The 22,382-nt window shown below is 40.2% G+C and overlaps 1 protein-coding gene across 4 annotated transcripts in view; it reads left to right on the forward strand.

Moving 5' to 3' along the window:
- Positions 1-22,382, forward strand: part of astn1 (astrotactin 1) — a 1,815,355-nt gene that overhangs the window by 854,672 nt on the left and 938,301 nt on the right. The window lies entirely within an intron of this gene.

The following is a 22,382-nucleotide window of genomic DNA, read 5'->3' on the forward strand; positions in this document are numbered from 1 at the left end:
GAAAGGTTGTGGGAGATGATTGAGAAATAAATTAAGAAAAATAATCACAGAATGAGGTAGAAGGAACAAGAAAAGTCAAAAACAGAAAGGGGAATAATTAAATCTTTGTTGTGTCTGATGAAAGATCATTAATTTGATTCAATAACTCTATTTCTGTATTCATAGGTGCTGCCTGACCAGCTGAGAATTTCCATCAGTTTCTGTTTTTATTTCAGATTTCCAGTATCTGTAGTTTTTGCTTCTATCTAAATTAACTTCCCAAAATTCAGGCAGAATCTCTTTCACTTTCAGTGACTTTGATATGGACCAAATTAATTTCCCTTTGCTCTCCTCCTTTTATCTTGGACATGAGTTAGCCTGCATTGAATTCTTGCCTGACAATTTTTTATATGTATTAAATTTAGAGAACTAGTTGGAAAGAAAAGGTGCATTGTGCGGAAAACTAAAATTATAAAGAGAGCGGATATATTGAACAATAGTTGATGTCAAGCTTGGATCTAAATACTTGCAAATTGCAGACGGAAGCAAGGAACTGCACACCATTAAAGCTGAAATAAGTGGCAGGAAAGCTGCAATTCAAATAAAACCGTTTATATGGCTTCACTCAAAGCAATATGCTACAGAGAATGTGCTGGAAATAAGTATTTTGTTATAAGATTATTATAAATAAGTCTAAATCTTTTCCTTAATTACATTGAAGGGGAAGTAAGGGTGAATTTTCTTCAAGTTTGAGTTTACATCTCCACATGGCTTCACTTGATTCTTTCATGATATGATATAAATTGTCTTAAATGGAAATTATTGCAAGCAAGCCATTCCGTGAGCTTGTTTACAGAGAGGGTTCAACAACAAGTGTGACAAAATGGTAACCCTTTCTCTCCTGAATAAATGTGAATGCATGCACACTGATGAAGTGGATCTCTATCCGATTATTGAGCTTCCCTTGCTTATCTGAATAAGAATAACTTAAACACAGCAGGCAGCCTTTAACTCTGAATAAATTGGAGCTCTCCATAATGAGTAACTCATGCTTGTGAACAAACAAAAATTCAGTAAAATAGTGAGTCGCCTTTATCCCACTGAGTAAATAGGGATCCCACACAACAAATTATTTTCAATCTCCTGAACAAACAGTAACATAGTTAAGAATGAACAACCTTCACTCTTCTGAGTAAACATTGATGATTCATAATTGCACAATGAGTTAACCCTTTAACCTATGGGTACAGATGAACTGCATGCAGTTTTATTATGAGCAGTGATGTAGATATATCAAGTTAAGAATAAGCTCACATAAGACTGCAACAGTGAACACACTTCAAAAGTATATTAAAGGTTCTGAAGCATTTTGAGATGCCCTGAAAGTAGTAGAAATAACATTACATAAATGCATTTTTTTTCTATATAATAGATAAATTTTCTCTCAAAGGAATGTAGTTGAAGTCATATCAAAGACATCTTGTTTATAGATTAAATATTTATCCTTAACCTTAAAGTGGAGGTTTTTTGGGGAATCCTTTAATTATGCGTTCAAGAATTAAGGTATTGAAGTGTGCTGTTATGAAAGTCTGAAGCTGACAAGAGTTGATGATCTGTGCTTAATTTTTGAAATGTGTGCACTGAACGGTTAATTTCTTGGCTTCCTCTGAAGTAAAATTATGACAATAGGAGTTTTTGAAAAATATCTTGCTATTTCAAGAAATAAAGCAGCTATGACATTGTTATTTTTATTGTCAAGATCAGCATAGTGGAGAAGTTTTCATTCTTATCCTTGAAGCAATGTTTCATATTTGATGGAGGGACTTCAATGTAGTGTACAATTACTTTATTTGATAATTAGCTGAAGGCTAGAAAAGAGCCTTGAATATACCAACAATAATATCAGCATGAATAGTTGTATCTCACTTGGAAAATCCAGTGCATCTTTTTTTCAAGAAAATAAGTCAGTTTCCAATAGGTCATTGATAATGAAACAAATGTTACCTTGAGTTACACCTAATAACATCTCATTTAATTTGAATTGAAGATAGCTTAGAGCTTTACAATATTCTGCTCTGTCACTTTTCAGTGGTTTCAATTGACTTTTAAGTTATATGTAATCTGAAGATGCAAAACAACCGCGATTACTGTTTTCTGGCACTATCATGTTATTGGTTCGTGGATGAAATTATCACACAAGAACACAAGAAAATAGGAGCAGGATTAGGCCACTCAGCCCCTCAAACCTGCCTGCCATTCATTATAATCATGGCTAATCTATGCTAGCCTCAGCTCCTGTTCTGTGCCAGTTCTCATTGGCTCTCAAGTCCTCGAACATTTATCTATCCCCACCTTAAATACATCTAGTGATCTGGCCCCCACCACCCTCAGGGGTGGAGATTTCCAGAGATTCACTATCCTCTGAGAGAAGCAATTATTCCATTTTAAATAACTCGTCCCTTATTTTGTAGCTATGTCCCATTGTTTGTGACTCCCCCATTAGTGAGAACATCTCATCATCCACCCTGTCAAGCTCCCTTAGGATCTTATATGTTTGAATAAGGTCATCCCTCATTCTTCTAAACTCCAAGGAATACAGACCCAAACTGTCTAGCCTCCCTTGATAAGACAGCCATCTCATTCCAGGAATTAGCCTGGTGAATCCCCTTTGGACTGCCTCCAATGCTGCTATATCCTTCTTTGGGTAGGGAGACCAAAACTGTGCATGGTATTCTAGGTTTGGCTTCACCAACACCCTCTACAAATGTAACCAAACCTCCCTATTCTTAAACTCCAACCTCTTTGCAATAAAGGCCAGCTTGCCATTTGCCTTGTTGGATCTGCCTGTTAACTTTTTGTGATTCATTCACCAGAACGCTTAGATCCTTCTGAACGTCACGTATTTGCAGTCTCACTCCATTTAGATACTAACCTGCCTTTTTGATTCCTCTTACCAAAGTGCACAACTTCACACTTCCCCTTATTAAACTTAATTTGCCAGGTTTTCGCCCAATCAATCTATTTATATCCCACTGCAGAATCACATTGTCCTCATCACAACATGCCCTTGTACTTATTTTCACGTCATCAGAAAACTTGGAAACCTTACATTTTCTTCCCTCCTCCAGGTCATTGATATAAACAATTGAGGACCAAGAACCAGTCCCTGGGGGTATTCCACTGGTTGCATCCCTCCAGCCTAAAAATAATCCATTTATTCCAGCTCTTTGTTTTATATGTGACAGCCGGTTTTCAGTACATACTAACGTGCTTTCTCCAATACATTGGGCTCTTAATTTATGAACCAGCCTCTTATATGGCACCTTGTCAAATACGTTTTGGAAATCGAAATACACTACATCTCTCCATGTCACATCTTCGAAGCATTCGAACATTATTTGTCAAACGTTATTTGCCTTTCAAAAAACCATGTTGACTAGGTTTGATTAGATTCAGCTTTCCAAAATGATTGGTTAATTCCTCTTTGATAATTGTCTCCAACATCTTGACAACAATGGATGTCAAACCTATAGTTCTCTGCCTTTTGTCTTCCTTTTTGAACAAGGGAGTCGCATTGGCTGTTTTCTGATCTTCTGGTACCCTCCTAGAATTTAGTAAGTTTTAACAAAATATCAACCAATGGGTCCACTATCCCTGCAGCCATCTCCTTTAAAGCTTTGGATGCAAGCCATCGGATCCGGGCGATTTGTCCGTCTTTCATCCTGTGAGTTTCTCTAACACTTTATCCCTTGTGTCCTTGATTTTTACAAGTTCCTCCATGTTACTTGAAATTTGGCTGTCTGTTATCTTATTTTGTACTGTCCTCCACAATGAAGACGGATGCAAAAGATTGATTTACCATATCTGCGATTTCTTTGTTTCCTGTTATTAATTCACCAGACTCATTCTCTACTGGCCCCACACCTACCTCAGCCGCCTTTTTCCTATTTGCTTATCAATAGAAACTCTTACTGTCTGCTTTGTTATTACATGCAAGTTTCCTCTCAAAATCAATCTTCTTTCTTCTTATGAGCTCTTTGGTCTTTCGCTGCTGGACCCTAAGAGCTTGTCAGTCCTCTAGCCTACCACCAGTCCTGCTACTTTTTATGTCTTACTTTTCAATTGAACATTATCCTTGACCTCCTTCTTTAATCACAGATTGTGCCCCTTCTCTTGAAGTTGCTCTTTCTAATTGGGATAACTTCCTGCTGAGTGTTATGGGCCATTTGTTTGATACCTGCCACTGTTTATCTACTGATCTGTGTCTTAGCTGATTTTCTCAGTTTTCCTTAGACAACTGCTCCTACATATCATTATAATTGCCTTTATTTAAGTCAAAGGTGGTTTTATTGCAGTGGTGCTCTCCCTCAAACTGCATCATTGTGTTCACCCTCAAACGGCGTCATTGTGGTCACTACCTACCAGTGGTTCCTTAAACACAAGATCTCTCTTAATCCTTCCTCATTACTCATGACTAAATCTAAATTAGTTTGTTCCCAGGTAGGTTCCATAATATACTGTTCTAAGAAGTGATCACTGACGCACTCCCCAAGTTATTCTTCTATGATAGCCTAGCCAGTTTGGTTCAACCAATCAATATATAGATTAACATCTCCCATGACAACTGCAGTTCCCCTCAAACATGCCCCAGATATTTCCCCACTTATGCTCCACCCATTTTGGGGGCATATAGACTACTTTATAACTACATACTACTATATTACTGTATAACCTGCAATATGAGTATCCACTGCAGGTCACTGTGCGTCAGGTCTCTGTAATAGCCATTAGATTGTTCATGCATGTTGTTATCTGTGTTGCCAACACATCTATCTTATTGCAAATGCTACATGCATTCAATTAAGCTTTGATTTTTTTTGTATTTTTCCAACTCTCGAATTGCTCTATGCTGCATACTTTTGTCTCAGCCTGTTATACTTTACTTGTCAATTTCTTCCTCACTATCCTGCGTCAGTCCTCTCATTTCCTTTTGATTTATTAAACATTCCTTGGAGCCCTCTGTCCTCCTATTTAGTTTAGAGCCCTGTCTACAATCCTATTTATGTGGTTCACCATGATTCGCACAATTCATACAAGTTTTAAAAAATCAGTAATTTAGAGTACAAATTCCATGAAGAAAAATTCCTTGTAGAATTTATTAATTATTTCTGTGAGTAATGCTGGGTTGTGGTTTTTTTTGCTGAGAAACATTGTTTTTTTTCCCTGCTGGAGCATTTTGTTGAGCTCTATTCACCAGCATTTGGGAACAAAATTAAGGACTTAACAATGTGCAGAGGAGATTTACTTATGTGGCATCAGGAAATAAAGATTTCAGTTATGTGAAAATATTAAAGAAACCATTGTTGTTGTCCACGGTTTCTTTAATATTTTCACAAAGAAAGTTATGGAAAAATTTGACTGAGGTGTTCAAAACCTTGAGTGCTTCTCATATTTCACACAACTTTGAAGGAGGTTGTTTGGCCCGCAGTCTATACTGGCTCTCAGAGCAATCCAACAAATCCTATTCCCCCAGCTAGTTCCTGGCAACCAACTTTCTCTCATATGCCTATTCTCCACCTAAATTAGGAGTAAGTTATAGTAGCCAATTAATCTTCCAACCAGCACATCTTTGGGATGTGGGACGAAACTGGGAAAACCCACACAGTCACAGGGAGAATGTCCAAACTCCACAGTGAGAGCACCAGAGGTCAGGATTGAACCCTGGATGCTGGAGCTGTGAGGCAATGGCACTACTTACTGCACTACTGTGCTGCACTTCTGGCTGAGTAAATATGGAGAAACTGTCTTTTGTAATGACAATAACAATGAAAACTGACATTTACACAACATGTTTAAAGATATAAATTGTCATAGGCACTTCACATAAACATCATCAAACAGTTTTGATAGTGAGCCATATAACAACTCCGGAGCAAATGACCAAAAGTTCACTATCAATACAAGTGCTTCTAGAATGGGGATAGGGAAACAAAGGGACAGAATGGTTCAGGGAGTGAATTCTGGAGCTCAGTGTGTTGGCATTTGAAAGAGCAATTAAAAGTCAGGCAGGTTTGGAGGAATATAAGTGGGGCAGAGGTTGCTGTAGATGGAGGAGATGACTGTTTAGGGAGGGGTGATACCACAGAGGAGTATGACTGCAATGTTGAGAATTTTAAAATCAAGGAGCTGCGTAGGAGACAGTACTTGTCTGCAGCCATGAGGGTACTGGGTGTTTGGGAGAGTGCAAGTTAGGACATGGAAAGCAGAGGATGATTTCAGATTTAAGGAGGTTTGAAGAAGGGAGGCCATTCATGAGTCCAGTGCAGTAGTCAAGTCTATAGTTAATAAAGCCAAGGATGAGGGTTTTTGTAGCTGAGCTGAAGCATGTGCAGATTCAGGCGCTGTTATGAAGGTGGAAGTAAGGGATTTCCATGACTCTGCAGATGACTGCCTGGAACTTGCCTCTTGGAGACACTAAGTTCTTTGATTCAGTTTTATTCAGGTTCCAGGTAGAAGGTGGAATTATTGGCTTAGGAATAGAGTTTGTGACAGGTACCAAAAAAAATTCTTGATTTTTTTTTCAGCAGTTAGTTGTTGGAAACTTGTACTGATCCAGCACCACCTGACAGTTAAGTGACCATGAAAAAGCCATAAGGGGTGGTGGTGGGATAGAGGGTGTATATGGTGCACATGTGCAGATTGACACTTTGACTAGCATTACTGAATGGCACCGTGAGTGGCAGAAATAGGAGGGAGGCAAGGAGAGATTCTCTGTCTCCAACTGGATTGGGAAGATTGGATCCAGGAACGTGTGGTCCCACCTTACAGGAAAAGGATGGAGAGATGCTCAAAAAGGTTAGTGTGATCAAAAACAGGCTAAGGACTAAAGTAGTTTAAAAAAAAGGGGATCGATTATCTGTCACAATCACTTTGATGTCATTAGTGACATCAGAAAGAACTGTTAACTGTATTGTGGCAGGATCTGAATCCTGATTGATAGAGTTCATACAAAAAAGTAGACACAACATGTTCAAAGACTTTGGAAAACAAACAGAAATTGGTGATGGGACAGTAATTTGGAAGGGCAGAGAGATTAAGGGGTGTTTTTTGAGGAGATAGATGATGAAGGCAGATGAGAAGGAGAAGGCACCAATACCTGAGGAGAGAGAACTGTTAAGATTCTTGAATAACATGGACACCAAGATGGGTGTTCAGGACATTAGTGGTAATGGGGATGAGGAAGGAAAGTAGTGCATCTCTTGGACAGGTTGAGCTTGGCAAGGAGAGGAGATGAGGTATTAGGAGAGGGGAGACATGAAAGATTTGCATATTTGGATCTGGCGGGGGAGGAAAGGAGGGAAGAACAAATAGGCTGATCGAATGAGATCAATCATGGTAATGATGAAGTGCACAGGCTCCTCACAAATTCCTAGTAGTAACAGGGAAGTGGGATTTAAGAAGTGGTTGATGGCAGTGCAAATCAGTTGGGGATTATCTTTTCATCCTTGAATTACAAGGAGTTTTGGCAAATCAGATCGAGACTCAACAGTACTTTATGTGCACTGTATCAAAATGGTTAAACAGGTTGTTTGTTTCATCCAATCAAATCTCTCAGTTTAAGGGAATAGAGGCAAAAGGATGTTCGAGAAGAGTGGTCATGATGAAGAAAGCCAGTGGCTTTCATGGGAGCCAGAGCACCTGAAGCAGAGGTGAAGGTACATTAGAGGAGATTGTTTATACAGAAAAGTCATGATAAATGGAAGTCCAATAGCAAGACAATGGAGGTCTTGAAGGCACAGATGTGAGTGAATGGGGAAAGGACATGTTTTCAGAGGTAGCCCCAGAAGGAAGTTGGGTCAGGAAGAGGAAGTAGCATGTGGATGCAGAAAGGTCAGTACTCACAAGATATAGATTAAAGCTACATGGTAAAAGAACCCAGAGAGGAAAAAAATGCAGAGTAAGTTGTTGTGATCTAGAATGCTGTGTCTGAAAGGTTGGTGGAAGCTGTTTCAATAGCATCCTTAAGAAGGGAAGTAGAAAAAAAATGCACTGCTCTGGGGAAAGAGCAAGCAAGTGGAACTAATTGAATTGCTCTTTCAAAGACCCAGCTCAAGGACAATGATCCCAATGGCTTCCTCCTTCTATGAAGCCTGTAGGACAGCAAGACTGGAAACAATGGAAATGTCACTAAAGCGAGAAAAAGTCAGTAATGTGTGAGGAGAAAGAAGAAAGTTACAGAGGAATATAGAGGGGTGAGTGGCAGAGATATGGCAACTGGAGCATAATGCTGGAAAATGTTATATTTTCCATCTTGGAGGGAAAAAAATGAAGCATAATATCAAAATGGTTAGAGATTACAGAGCTCAGAGACTTGGACTAGGATGTCCTAGAACATGCTTCATAAAAAGGCTTCTATCAGGAAAGCTAATAGAATGTTGTCATTTGTTGCAGGAAACTGAATGCAAAAGCAGTGGGATTATGCTTTATTTATGAAGGGCATTGGTGAGACCATATCTGGAGTACTATGTACAATATTGGTCTCTTAATTTAAGGAAGAATGTAAACAGATTGGGAACAGTTCAGACAGTTTACTGGACTGATACTTGGAATGCACTAGTTGTCTTATGAGGAATGATTAGGCAGGCTTGGCATGTATCCCCTGGAGTTCAAAAAACTGAGAGGCGACTTCATTGAAATATGTTAGATTCTAATGGGTCTTAACACTTTGGATGTGGAGAGGCTGTTTCTTCATGTGGGAGAATTTAGAACCAGCGAAACTGGCTAGTGTACCGTGGGCACCTGACCCAGGCCACCTCACAGCAGAGGGATGATGTAAGCTGATCTCACAATGTAAGCACTGACATCACGGAGACCCAGGACTGGACACATCACAGCAGAGTGGGACAGGTTGTGCACTTGTGTTGGGAGAGCAATGAGCAGGAGCTCCAACGCAAACTCACCCAGATCTCAGAAAATCAGTAAGATTGCCCATTTAAGGCAGTGGTGAGGTGAAAGATTTTTTCTCTCTAAGAGTCATGATTCTTTGGAATTCACAACATTTTTGAGTAAGTGGGAATTCAGAGTTGAGGTTACAATCAGATAAGCCATGATCTTATTGAATGGCAAAGGAGGTTCAAGGGGCTGAGTAGCCCATTTCTGCTCCAAATTGATATGTTTCTGTGCAGAAGAACCCAAGCTTTTCTAGTCTTTCCTCATGGGTACAATTTTCCAGTCCTGGCAACAGTCTCGTAAATGTGCTCTGTGCCCTCTCCAGTGCAATTGCATCTTTCCAGTTATGTGGTGACCAGATTGTACATGGTACTCAAGCTGCGGTCTTACTGGTGTTGTATGGAGTTTCAGCTTAACCTTCTTGATCATATATTCAACGTCCTGGGCTAACAAAGGAAAGCATCCCATGTTCCCCTTTTATTGTCTTATCACCCTCTTCCACTACCTTTAAGAATCTGTGGACATTCACTCCAAGATTTCTCCGTTCCACTGGATATCCTCCCATTTATTGCATATTCCCTTACAAAGAACATAGGACACCACAGCACAGTACAGGCCCTTTGGCCCACAATGTTATGCTGACATTTTATCCTGCTCTAGTATCTACCTGACCCTTCCCTCCCACATAGCCCTTCCTTTTTCTATCATTCATGCATACCTTGTATTTCATTCATACCTTGTATTTCACTGGCTCTTGAGCATTGGGCACTTCTGAATCTTCAAGTGTTGTATCCTCAAGAAGTATGTTTAATAAACCAACATGCGCCAATAGTTTAGATGCCAAAATAGGACCATTCAACTTCTAGATACTTAAGTCAAATCAATGTAATGCTGCTATCAACTTTACAGAGGTCCTCACAATTTATACACTTCTAGGATCATCCTAGTATTTAAAAAAATCTATGTTTTCAATATATGCACCTGTGTGTGTCAAAATTCACCAAATAATCTATGCTATATACCTAAAGTGTTGGTACATTTATTGGGCTAGACTATCCAATGTCAAGAAGCTGCTTATGATCACTGTTTTATGGACTTGGACTATGCTGTTTCTTCTCATGTGCTGCCTTCTGGTGGGAGACTCCTGCTATATACCTAAAGTGTCGGTACATTTATTGGGCTAGACCATCCAATGTCAAGAAGCTGCTTATGATCACTGTTTTATGGACTTGGACTATGCTGTTTCTTCTCATGTGCTGCCTTCTGTTGGGAGACTCCCAGATGAGCAGCCATACCCAGCACCAGCCACCCAGCAGTGGCGCCTCTGGTGTAATAGGCTGTTTCTGCCTTCTGAAAGCCTTTGTCAACCAATGAAATTCAGGGTAAATGTTTGTTCATGTCTCTATTTCCTGGCCACCAGTAATAAAAAATAATCTTCAAATTATTCAAAGAATTAACATGCTACAAAATACTTGCGCAAAAATGAGTAAATACAATTAAATTCACTGATAAAGTTAAAGGTCTGTGGTGAGCAGTTTCTTCCCACTGCATTGGGTGTGGCTTAGCAAACATATTTTAGAAATGGGAGTGGGAGTTGACCATGTTCCCCTCACATCTACTGTACCATTCTATAAGATCATTGGTATTGGTATTGGTCTATTATTGTCACTTGTACCGAGGTACAGTGAAAAACTTGTCTTGCATATCGATCGTACAGGTCAATTCATTACATAGTGCAGTTACATTGAGGTAGTACAGTTAAAAACAATAATAGTACAGAGTAAAGTGTCACAGCTACAGAGGAAGTGCATTGCAAGTAGACAATGAGGTGCAAGGTCACAAGGTAGATCATGAGGTCAGAGTCCATCTCATCGTATCATGGGTGATCATCAGCTGGGAAATCTCAGGCAATCTGCACCCCTCAATTGGTCTCCACCAGGATCCTACCCGCATGGCATTAGTGTCCAGGGATGGGCACTTAATGGGAGCAGAAGGCTGTCCTGCCTGTGCTTGGGAGCTTCACTCCCAAGTGCCTGAGAACCAGCAAATCCAAGCAAAATTGCCGAATTTTAAGAGCTCCCTTATATAGTTGCATTTACCTCAATACTTTACTGCAGTAACAGTATAAATTTCCCTTACTTTAACAGATTAATGCCATGCAGGAATCCCTAGGTGTTAACTATCTGCTGAATGTTATAATTTTAACTTGTAACTGCTACAGGTAACATTTGATGAAAGTGAAGCTTCAGTTCTTTTTTCTTGTTATTTTGCTTGTACCCAGCTGCTCTGAGAAGGTGGCAGTGAATGTCCTTCCTGGATCATTGTGATGAAGGTGGCTCCAAAAAGATGCTAGTTAGGGAATTCCGGGACTTTGCCCCAGTGACATTGACGAAATAGCAATCAAGATGATGTATGCTTTGAGGGGGATTTGGAAGTGATGGTGTTCCCATGACATTGCTGCTCTTGTACTTCCCGGCAGTACAGGTCATGAGCCTGAGAGGTGCTGTCAAAGTAAACTTGATGAGCTGCTGCTGTGGGTCTTGTCGACAGGAGATCCTGTAGTCAAGGCATGTAGCTGGTGGAGGGGTGAATATTGAACCCAAAGGCAGGGGGCATCAATCATAGAGATTGCTGTGTCCTAGATGTGGCTCAGCTTTCTAAGTGTTGTAGCAGCTGTCTGGGTGAGTGGTAAGCATTTATTCAGTGGGCCTTGTACATCCAAAGTACTGTGTGAGTTTCAAGCAATTGCGTGTGTTTTTGTTTAAATGCAAAAAAATAGCTTAACAATCCTTAAATTTCAATTCAGTATCTTGGAGCTATGGGTCCCTCTCATAGGATCCAAGTTGGACAATAAGTATGAGTAAAGGCTGTTAGATGAGACGCTAATTGTAAGCTTTCCATTTACATTATGCCTTATAAAATGAAGTTAATATTCCAGTGACCTTAAAAAACTGGGCAAGGTGCTGCCAATCCTGTCTTTAAATGCAATGGTTTGAGACTTTCTGAAGATCTCTGTGTGGGAGGGATGGCTATAATCTACAGTGTCTTGTCTTCCTTTAAACTCAAATTACCTTATCTTATCCTTGTGTTACTTTGAAATAATGAATGACTAAGTGGACCCTGCTGTGATCTGAACTGAACCACTCTGGCATCCAGTCCATGGTGGAGTCAATTGAGCTACCCGATGTGTTAAATTAATTTTAAGCTGTGATTACTATTTGTTCATTTTTTCAAAAATCAGCACTTGAAAGTACATCATCAGTTGGAAGAGAAGCAGATGTGCAATCCAAATCTGTAGAATCACTCATCACTAATCACACTGTACTCTGCCCATGCCTCATAGTCAGTGAACACCTCCTCCATAACCAGATTAATCTCCTGCAACTACATGGCTCACAGTGACCTCCAGACCATTGGCTGCTTCACAAAGCTGGGTCATGACTAGGTCTAAGGCAGCACAGGCCAAGGCCCTGCCACCAATCACCCTGATTGCCTTTTGATAGCTCACACTACCGGTCGGCCTTGTCACTGTTTCCAACACTAAAAAGTAATAAAGTCACAAAGTACAATAAATTGACATAAATAAATTAATATTGATTGGAATTAAATTATTAAACAGACCACTGACCTTCACATACCATTTAACTCCATTTGAGTGGATAGCATAAAACTGAGGGGCAGGTATAAAGTGGGCTCACTCAGGTCTGTACAGAACCCCAGTGTATATATACTGGGATATTGAGTCTGCTGCCATCTGATCTCCAACATGTTGCACATTTCTGCACTGCAGTGCTCATATACAGGGGCCATCAGCACGCTGATGTGCACAAGGAACCTAATCACCAGTTCTCTTGAACCCATTTGCTAGTTGTCCACACAATTCAGCCCAATATTGAACGTGGCAGAATGGTAACACGGAGAACTGTATGACACCAACATTGTTTCCATTTTAGTTACTTGTACTTTGCATTTCGCCAAAGTACTGAAGTGTGAGGACTTCGAGGAGAGAAACCATCTCCGATCATCAGCATTAAATGCATGCAAGGACATGTGCTGCCCATTGCATCCACCTCCGTGCAGAGGTGAATGCAGCCAGTGGCCAACACCCTTGCGCACATTTAGCACTGGTGGTTTTCTTCCCATAAGTCTTTATCACTCCTTTATGCAGCTGCTGCTTGAGAGAGTATTTTTTAATGTTAATATCTTGGGAGGTGGGGGGCTAGTGATTGTTGGCAATCTCCCATTCTCATTGAGAAAGTGGTGGGGAGCCCCTTTCTTGAACCACTGCAGTCCTTCTGGTGAAGGTGCTCCCACAGTGCACGATCCCACAGGAGGGAATTCTGGGATTTAGGTCCATTGGCAATGAATGAAAGGTGATATATTTAAAAATCAGAATCATAGAGTCATACAGCATGGAAACAGGCCATTCAGCCCACCATATCCATGCTGACCAGTGGGCATCCATCCATATTAATCCCATCTTCCAACACTTGGCCCATAGCCCATGGTTAAACAAAACACTGATGTGTGACATGGAAGTAAATCTGCAGTTGGTAATATTCCCATACTTATTTATTTTACTTATTACAGAAGGAGGCAGCGATGAGGTGAAGATTTTTCTCTTTCACCAATGAGACTTTGGAATGCTCTTCAAAGGGCAATGGAAGCAAAGTCTTTGAAGATTTTTAAAGTAGATGTAAATAGATCCTTGATAAGCAAGGAGTTGGGGAGGGCAGGAATGTGGAGTTGATTGCAGACCATCTATTATCTTACTAATGTTATTAAATGGTGGTGCATTCTCAAAGGGTTGAGTAGGCTTCTTGTGTTCTGAATTCTGTGCATGTTCACAGAAGTTTTTTTAACATCAGAACAACCAGCCTTGGTTTAATGTCTGGTCTGAAAACAGCATGCACAATATAATGTGGGTCCTCGGTAAGTCAAGAAGTGAAGGTGTTGATGATGAACCACTTGTGAGTGGGAGAAGATAGCCATCACTGCTAAACCTTCATAAGAAAGACAATCACCCTGCTCTAACTGGGGAAAGAGAAACATGACTTCAGGACAATGAGCAGGGGAGGAATAACTTGGGGGAATTGGCTGGAAAAAGGGTAGTGCAGCTTCCAGGAAGCAGGAGGCAGGAAAGAGGCTCAACTTTGAGCCATCATTTGAAAGGTCAGGGTGGCTGTTAGGTAGTGAGTCCAGACATGAAGTGGGATGACCCAACTCAAGCTCCTGCCAGCAAAAGATGACACAGTCGAGCTCACTTTCACCTCCCTCCCTCAGTTGGGTGGCATAGTGGCGCAGCTGGTAGAGCTGCTGCCTCACAGCTCCAGAGACCTGGGTTCAATCCTGACCTTGGATGCTGTCTGTGTGGATTTATCTTTGTGGGCAGGCACAGTAGTGTAGCAGTTAGCGTAATGCTTTACAGCGCCAGTGACCTAGGTTCAATTCACGCCACTGTCTGTAAGGAGTTTGTACCTTCTCCCCGTGTCTGAGTGAGTTTCCTCTGGGTGCACCGGTTTCCTCCCATATTCCAAAGACGTACGGGTTAGGAAGTCGTGAGTATGCTATGTTGGTGCCGGAAGCGTGGCGACATTTGCGAGCTGGCCCCAGAATATTCCATGCAAAAAAAAAGATGAATTTTACCGTGTGTTTCGATGTACATGTGACTAATAAAGAAATCTTATCTTATCTTAGCTCAGCTGCTGTTGAAGTCCTGCCTCATCATTTTGCGATCTCCAGATTCAATTAGTCTGATACTTTCCTGGCGGACCTCCCCACTGCCCCTCCCACAAGCATAGCATCCTAAACTGTCCCACTATTGTGCTTGCCTTCACTGAATCTGCCTCATCTGCTTTCTCACCAGCTTACCAAAGTAATTCTCTTATAACACATAAGATGCTAGAGGAACCCAGTGGGTCAGGCAGCATCTATGGAAGGAAGTGGACAGTCGACATTTCGGGCTGAGACCCTTCATCTGGTTTCACGTGGCTGTGGTAGTGAGTCTGGGTGACAGTGTGATTGAAGAGCAAGAGAGCAGCAGAAATCACAGAGGGGGAGCAGTGAGACAGGGTCTCACAGAACTCTCGACAAAGAGTGGAGAAAAACCTCTTCAAAATGGGCATACCTTGAAGAGACCTTGCAGTGGAGTAGCAAAATGGAGACACAAATGGAGACTGCAGATGCTGGAAGGCTACAGTCCACCATGTTGGCTATCGTACCTCCAATGATCTGGTGGCACCTGGAGGAAACCAGATGAAGGGTCTCGACCTGAAACGTCGACTGTCCATTTCCCTCCACAGATGCTGCCTGACCTGCTGAGTTCCTCCAGCATCTTGTGTGTTGCTCCACATTCCGGCGTCTGCGGTCTCTTGTTTCTCCAAGGTAATTCTCATGCTTGTGTTCAAATTCCTCATTGGTAAATGTCCTCCAAGCTCTATATCCTCCTTCAGCTCCACAGCTCACCAAGAACCCCATGTTGTGATTGACCCACTGTTCATCTCTGCCATGCCTTCTTGCTACTCAGTTGTTCAGTACTTTGGTACTGATGGAATGTCTCCATCTACTTTGAACAAAAATCCAGTGCTCGACCACATTTTAAGAAAAATGCAGCATTTTATTTTGCTATTTCAAACCTCTGTGTTGGAGGATGGGCTGTTGCTTCAACCCACATAACTCTCCTGGAACGGGCATCAATTATTGCAGCATTTAGCAACAGCAGCTGGAGCCTAGGGAAAGGTATTGCTCCATTAATTATGAAAAAAGCCATGGTTACTTCCCTTATAAATCTACCAATGTGCTTTTAGCCAGCCTCTCTGTTTCACAGGGAAACAGACAAGGCAATTGGGTAAGGTGTTTCTCATGTAAAACAATCATCTCACCATGTAACTGATATTGTTCATCATGGTTAATAGACCATATACTATTGTTAATTTTACATTCCCTCCATTTACACTTGGGGAACTTAATTCATTGCTGAACAATAGAATGGTGATGTAATTAGCCAAGCCTTTGCCATCCATTGCTCTCTAAATTGACAAGATTATAATTCCTCATTATCTTTTGTTTTTGTTCTTCAGTGCAGTATCAATGTACACAAAAATGTAAGAAATAGAAGCAGGAGTAAGCCATTCGGTCCCCTGTGCCTCCTTCACCAAACAATATGGTTGTGGCTGATCTTTTACCTCAGTGCCACTTTCCCATATCCCACAGTTTCTCTAATATCTGGAAGTTTTTGATCTTTTTCTAGGCATACTCAACATCTGCCCCTTCACAGCCCGACTGGGAAGAGAATTCCAATGATGCCTCAGCCTTTGGATGAAAGAAATTTCTTCTCAATTCTGTCCTGAGTGGCTCTCCTCTTATTCTGTGACCCCCTGTTTTTATCATCTCTGCATCTCCTACAGGGATTTTCATCCTTTCAATGAGATCATCTCTCTTCTTTCTAAACTCGAAAAGGTGTAGGCTGAGTTTGTATAATCTCTCTTCGTATGACAAACCCAGCATGTTAGGAATCAATAGACTGAACTGATGCAGTGACCACCCCCCCACCACCCCCACCTTCACTCCTCGATCCCCTGTGATCACATTCATCCTTCCTTAGGAAGAGAGACCAGATATGTACACAGTATTCCAGCTGCGTCTCAGTAGGACCCTATATAATTGGAGCAAGATACAGGTCTCCTCTGCGTTATAAATGCCCAAATGGACACCTGTAGATATGAATGAGTTCCCATAACCTGATTTATTTCAGAAGTCCAACATACATACATACTTCGTTCCTCCGAATGACAGAACTAGTTTCCTCTCTTTCTCGACTTGCAGTAATCGTTCTTTATCACCAGTCTCATGTGTTTTTGATGCCAATCATTAGAGTACTGTGGAGGTAGGTTACCATATTGAATGATTTTTGTGTATTTTCTGACTTATGGATAAAATCAACTCAAGGTCGTGTAAAAACAGAACCCGTTCATTACTCATTGAAGGATTGTATTTCTACTCCTGTGCTCAAATCCTCTTGCAATAAGTTCATGTGCAATACCATGTGCAACATGGCGTTTATCTTTCTAGTTGCTTGTTGTACCTGCTCATTAATTTTCGGTGATTTGTTTTCAAGGATATTCAGTTCCTATGAACACCAATACCATCCAACTTCTTCCCATTTAAAAAGTACTACACCTTTGTATTTTATCTTTCATAGTTTTTCACATTTATATTCCATTTGTCATGCCCACTTACTGAGCCTTTCTATATCCCCCAGAGCCTCTTTTCATCTTCCTCACAACCCACACTCCCATCTGTCTTTGCATCAACAGGAAACTTGATGAATGAAGCCCCATAGCCTTAGATATATAGTCAAAAAATGGCACTGGTCTGTCAGATTAACAAGTTAAAAGGATTCTGTTTTGACATATGTAGTTATGGAAGAAGATTGTGAATCATTGGATGGGATACATACTGTAACAGAAGACTTAACATTTTGGAAAGTGAATAAATAACCAGAAGTGTGAAATATATCCCAGGATGTTAAACCCTCCCTAAATACAGAGTTAGTGCCAGTGCATTGGAGGACCACTGATGTTATATTTTTTATTTAATAAGGAGGAAAGGATCAACTGAATCATTACAGGTCAGTTTGTTGCCTTTGTCGATGGATAAAGTATTTGAATCCATTCTGAGGGACATAATAAGAAATCCACAGATTAATCAAGGACAGTCGTCCTGGATTTGTTTAAGGAAAAGTCCTGTCTGACTAGCTTGACTGAATTCTTTGAGTGGATAACAAGGAATGTCGATGAAGGCAATGCCTTTGACATAGTGCCACCTGGCAGGTTGGTCAAAAGTGTAATAGCCCATGGGATCCCAAGGGAGAGTGATAAATTTGGTCCAAAATTGACTCAGTGGCAAGAAGCAGAGTAAGGTTGATGAGTATTTTTGCAATTGTAAGGATGGTTCCAAGTGCATTTCCACAGGGCTCGGTACCAAGACCTTTGAGGTTTATAATTTGATTAATGATCCAGACCTGAATTAGGACTTGAAAAAGAAGTTTTCAACTGAGGGAAAAACAAGTGGTTGTGCACTTGACAGTGAGAGGGATTGCCAGAAGGTATAGATGGTCTGAACAGTTGTGCAGCAAAATGGCAGTCAATTTGGAATGTATTTGCGGAGGCTATGCAAAATAAATGAGACATGAGGGAGATCTTGGAGTGCATTACCATAGATCCTTTAAGGCAATGAAAAAGGTTTATAAGATAGTTAAAAAGCTATATGGGATGCTTTCTTTTATTAGCTGAGGCATGGATTATAAGGCTAGAGAAGTTAGGCTAGATCTGCATGCATCACTAGTTCAGCCACAGTTTGCGAACTGCATTCAGTTCTGGTCACCACATCACAGGAAAGATGTGATTGCACTGGAGAGGGTGAGGAGGAGATTTACAAGGATGTTACCAAGACCTGAAACATTGGATTAGGAGTTTGAAGGGAGACATAATTTGTGGACTATGAGGGAACTAAATAGAATAAATAGGAGTGTCCTCTTGCTTTTGTTAGAGGGATCATAAACCAAGGAACATAGACTTAAAGTAATTAGTAGGATTGTAGGGGAAATGAGGAGAAGGAATTTCACTCAGAAGGTGGTAGGGGCCTAGAGCTCATATAGTTATTGGGTGTTCAATGGATCATGATTACTGTCATGCCACCCTCCATCTCAAACTAAGAGAGCCAGGTGACCAGAAAAAAAATGTGTAATTCAATGTGAAGTATCTGTATCTTGTAGTCAGCAACTCAGTTCCTGACTTCAAAGGTCTTCCACCATCTATAAGACTGATTGTAGTTGGGTGTAAATCCTGGGATACCACCCAACTACTCTGTGGGATTACATTTGATACATAAATTGCAACAGTTCAAAAAGACAGCCAACCACCACATTTCACCAGGTCAGCTAGAGATGGCCATTAAACCTTGGCCTTGCCAGTGACAGCCACATCGTGTAAATGATTGAAAACTATTGAGATCCTCATTTAGTCCATATCTTCTAATGTTGTTCTTGAGCAAATTGACCAGTTACAGCAACAGTGATTAAATCTTTCTTGAGAATGATTTAATCTTTCACTAATCCTGTGTGAAAGGATGTGAGGTTTGATGAAAAAATATGTACATGAATAAATATATCATGAGATGCTGTGATGAAGCATTTATGTCTAGTTATTCACTCCTGCCTTGTAGCATGAATAGAGACAGCACATTATGTATTGAACTTCTGGTGTTTCTTCATACATTGTTAGTAGAAATAACCACATGAGTGTTATGGGGATTCAGGATTCCAGCAGGAATATTTTTATTAACCATTGTATTGTAAATATTGTAATTCAGTTTGTCATCATTTTGTTCTTTGGAGTTATATACAGTAGATTCAGTTGGATATTTTTCAATAGGATTTCAAGTATAGAGGGGGTGCTGGATAAAGTGGAGGAGTTTTGCTGGAGAACTTGTTTACAAAGTAATTTTAAATCTGGGCTTGAGATACTGACTAAATATGATTTAGGGCTTGTTACAAAGCATTCTTTAATCACTTTACCTTTCCCCCTTTCTCTCCTTGTGCTAGCATTTAGATTTTCAAATTGGGGCAGGATCTAGTTAAGTTTGGAGGTTTAGTTTTCATTTCACATTTATAATTGCAGTGGAGAATGGGTGGATTGAGGATTGCAGAAAAAAAATACACAAATTTCTCTGAAGTTGGGTGCAGCACAAGAAATTTGGGAACCTCTATGTCAATGTATGATGCCTGGCCCTTGCATTGCAGCTGTGCAAATTATTAATGAAGCAGCATCAAGTCAGTAGACTATCTACCGAATACTTTCAATTAATGACATTTATGACCAATATTAAAGGACAGTGTTGGTTCCTCAGTAGATTTTAGAATATTTCATTAACCCTGTGTAAACCGGATATGAGATTTTATGTAAAAATGTCCATTTATAAATATATCTTGAGGTGCTGTGATGAAGCATTTATGCCTAGTTATTCACTCCTGCCTAATAGCACAAATAGAGGCAGCCCATTATCATCTGCCTCCAACTGCCTCTCAGTTCAATAGGATGGATTTTAGAAGCAGGGTACAACATCCGACCACTACCAATTAATAAGTTTAGTCCTACCCACCACAGATGAACTTCTGGATAAACAAGACTGAAAAAATGTTTTAGCTCAGTAAATACATGCTTATCATCTACCCTGTTTATGATCATTTTCAACATTCATTGACAATAACACAGGTTGGCAGAGATTTTGGTCAGTAACCTCAGTGACTTTTTGCAGGCTGGAATGTGAACTCAAACAATTAATGTAAGCAGATAATCAAAGCATCGGGCCTGTTACTGTTGGTCCTGTCATTACAACTTGCAGGCAATTTATTTCCAGCAAAGATCTGTGTGCAGCAATTAGACACAGTAATCTTGGCTGCCATCCCTTCTACATCCCTGGGACACTGAGGTAAATGTAACTCATGCTGCTGAGGCTGAAAGAAAATCAACTTAATATCAGTTAAAATCACCGCTCACGTGGATGGATATGTTTGCAACTTTTCAATTAGAATTCAAGTACACATCTACTTCCAAATTAAGTAATTTCAATGGAGTGTAATTTTTTTGAATAATATCATGTTGGAATTCTGCCTAAAAGAGCTATACATTTATGGATGATAGATGCAGACTTATTCCTGCTTCCATTTCTTATGTTCTTATGTTTTGTTAGCACTGGAAATTTGCATACAACAATTAGAAGAGGAAAATGTATTTTCTGGTTTTGGTGAATTAAAAACAAAACTGTGTACTGCTGTATCAGTAAAGGCATCATTAATTCTTACATGTTTTATACCTCCTCCTCCTGCAATCTTTGCTTTTGCTGCATGCTACTCTCCCTTGAGAATTCTCTACTCACATGTGGTGAATTACACATCCAAATCTGCATCCTAAGGAAGTTAAATATGACCCACCAATATTTTCACTGTCATTGCAACCACAAAGTCCAGACCTTTGTTTCTCCTCATCCATTAGTTGTGCACTGTTTCCCATGGGGACCAGATTTAATCCGATCTGCTCATCACTTATCTCAATCTGAATTTACTCGAGCTTCATTCTTAGTAAAACTAAATGTCTATTACAATACAGCTTGGTATTGGTTTAACAGAACTGTTGCAAGCAGGGCAGTGATGTCTTTATGCAGCCAATGAAACAGAAGAGCAGCCAGGTGCTAATAGGAGCTCAAGGATTTCACAGTCAAGAAGTAAGTGCAGTCAGAATCTGATCACAGCTAGTACGAAAAATATAACATACTGAATTAGGCACACTTTTTTTCAATTCGTGAAAAATGTTACTTCAGTAAAATACAATACAAAAGGCTAGATGTTGTATTTGAGCTCAAAGTACAGACACATTGCAGATCTGCTTCCTACTTGCTTAATTAGAACGCTCCGATATCTTCTTTGTTCAGTGAGTGTTTTTGCTCATTGAAGAGGGCTGTTGACAGAACAGAAAATTTCTTTCTCTGCAGCAAGTACCAGCATCAAACCTCTGTGGTTAAGGCTATTTATATTACGTGCTGGAGCTAAATATCATTTGATATGCAGGCCCAACCATGTGCTTAAACTTGTAACTTCAGAACACTGATATGTACTGCACTGCTGCCACTTTCCAGATCCCATATCAGCTATCTCAATGGAATATTTGAATAACATTGCACATTGAGTGCTAAGTTAAGCACTGATTTCATCCCCAGTCCCCAACACCACATTGAGAACTGGACTAAAACTGCTAAAGCTTGTTACATTTTGAATTCTAAAAATACACAGTGGACAGAATCATTTTTTTCAGCCTGGTTACTTCTGGAAGCCTACAGATTGCAGAATCAAAGTATCAATAACAATTCTATCCTCTCAGTCATGGCATATATTTAAACCAGCCAGTCATATAAGATGAGGAGGTACATTGTGATAGAGCTCTGTTTTGTATTCAATTTTATTCAATGCTCAATCACTGAATCCTGTAAACAAAACACTGTGATTTTCTTCCTAGCAAAGCTTGCCAGTTGGAATGGAAATGGGGGGTGTCAGTGTTTGCTTGTTTGTAGTAGTTACTTAGTGAAACATAATCGTTTCAATAGGTGGCATGCACAAACTAGCCATTTTGATCACCACCGAGTAACAACTGTTTTGTCTCAGTGATTAAAGGGATGGTTGACAAGAGTAGTTTTCCTCCTGATGATGGGTGGTTCTTGGTGACAGACTTGTTTTCTTTAATTGAACGTTTTGGACAGTGCACATTGTTTTGAAGACTCCGATATTATCTACCTATGACACTTGAAGATAGTTGAGGTTCATTCAGTGTATTTGAAATGAACCCAGACACAAATTTAATCAAAATGATCGATATTTCTGTTCCAGTGAAAACATCAAGAAC

The sequence above is a fragment of the Pristis pectinata genome, chromosome 3 (genome assembly GCF_009764475.1).
Source record: "Pristis pectinata isolate sPriPec2 chromosome 3, sPriPec2.1.pri, whole genome shotgun sequence".
Lineage (NCBI taxonomy): Eukaryota > Metazoa > Chordata > Chondrichthyes > Rhinopristiformes > Pristidae > Pristis > Pristis pectinata.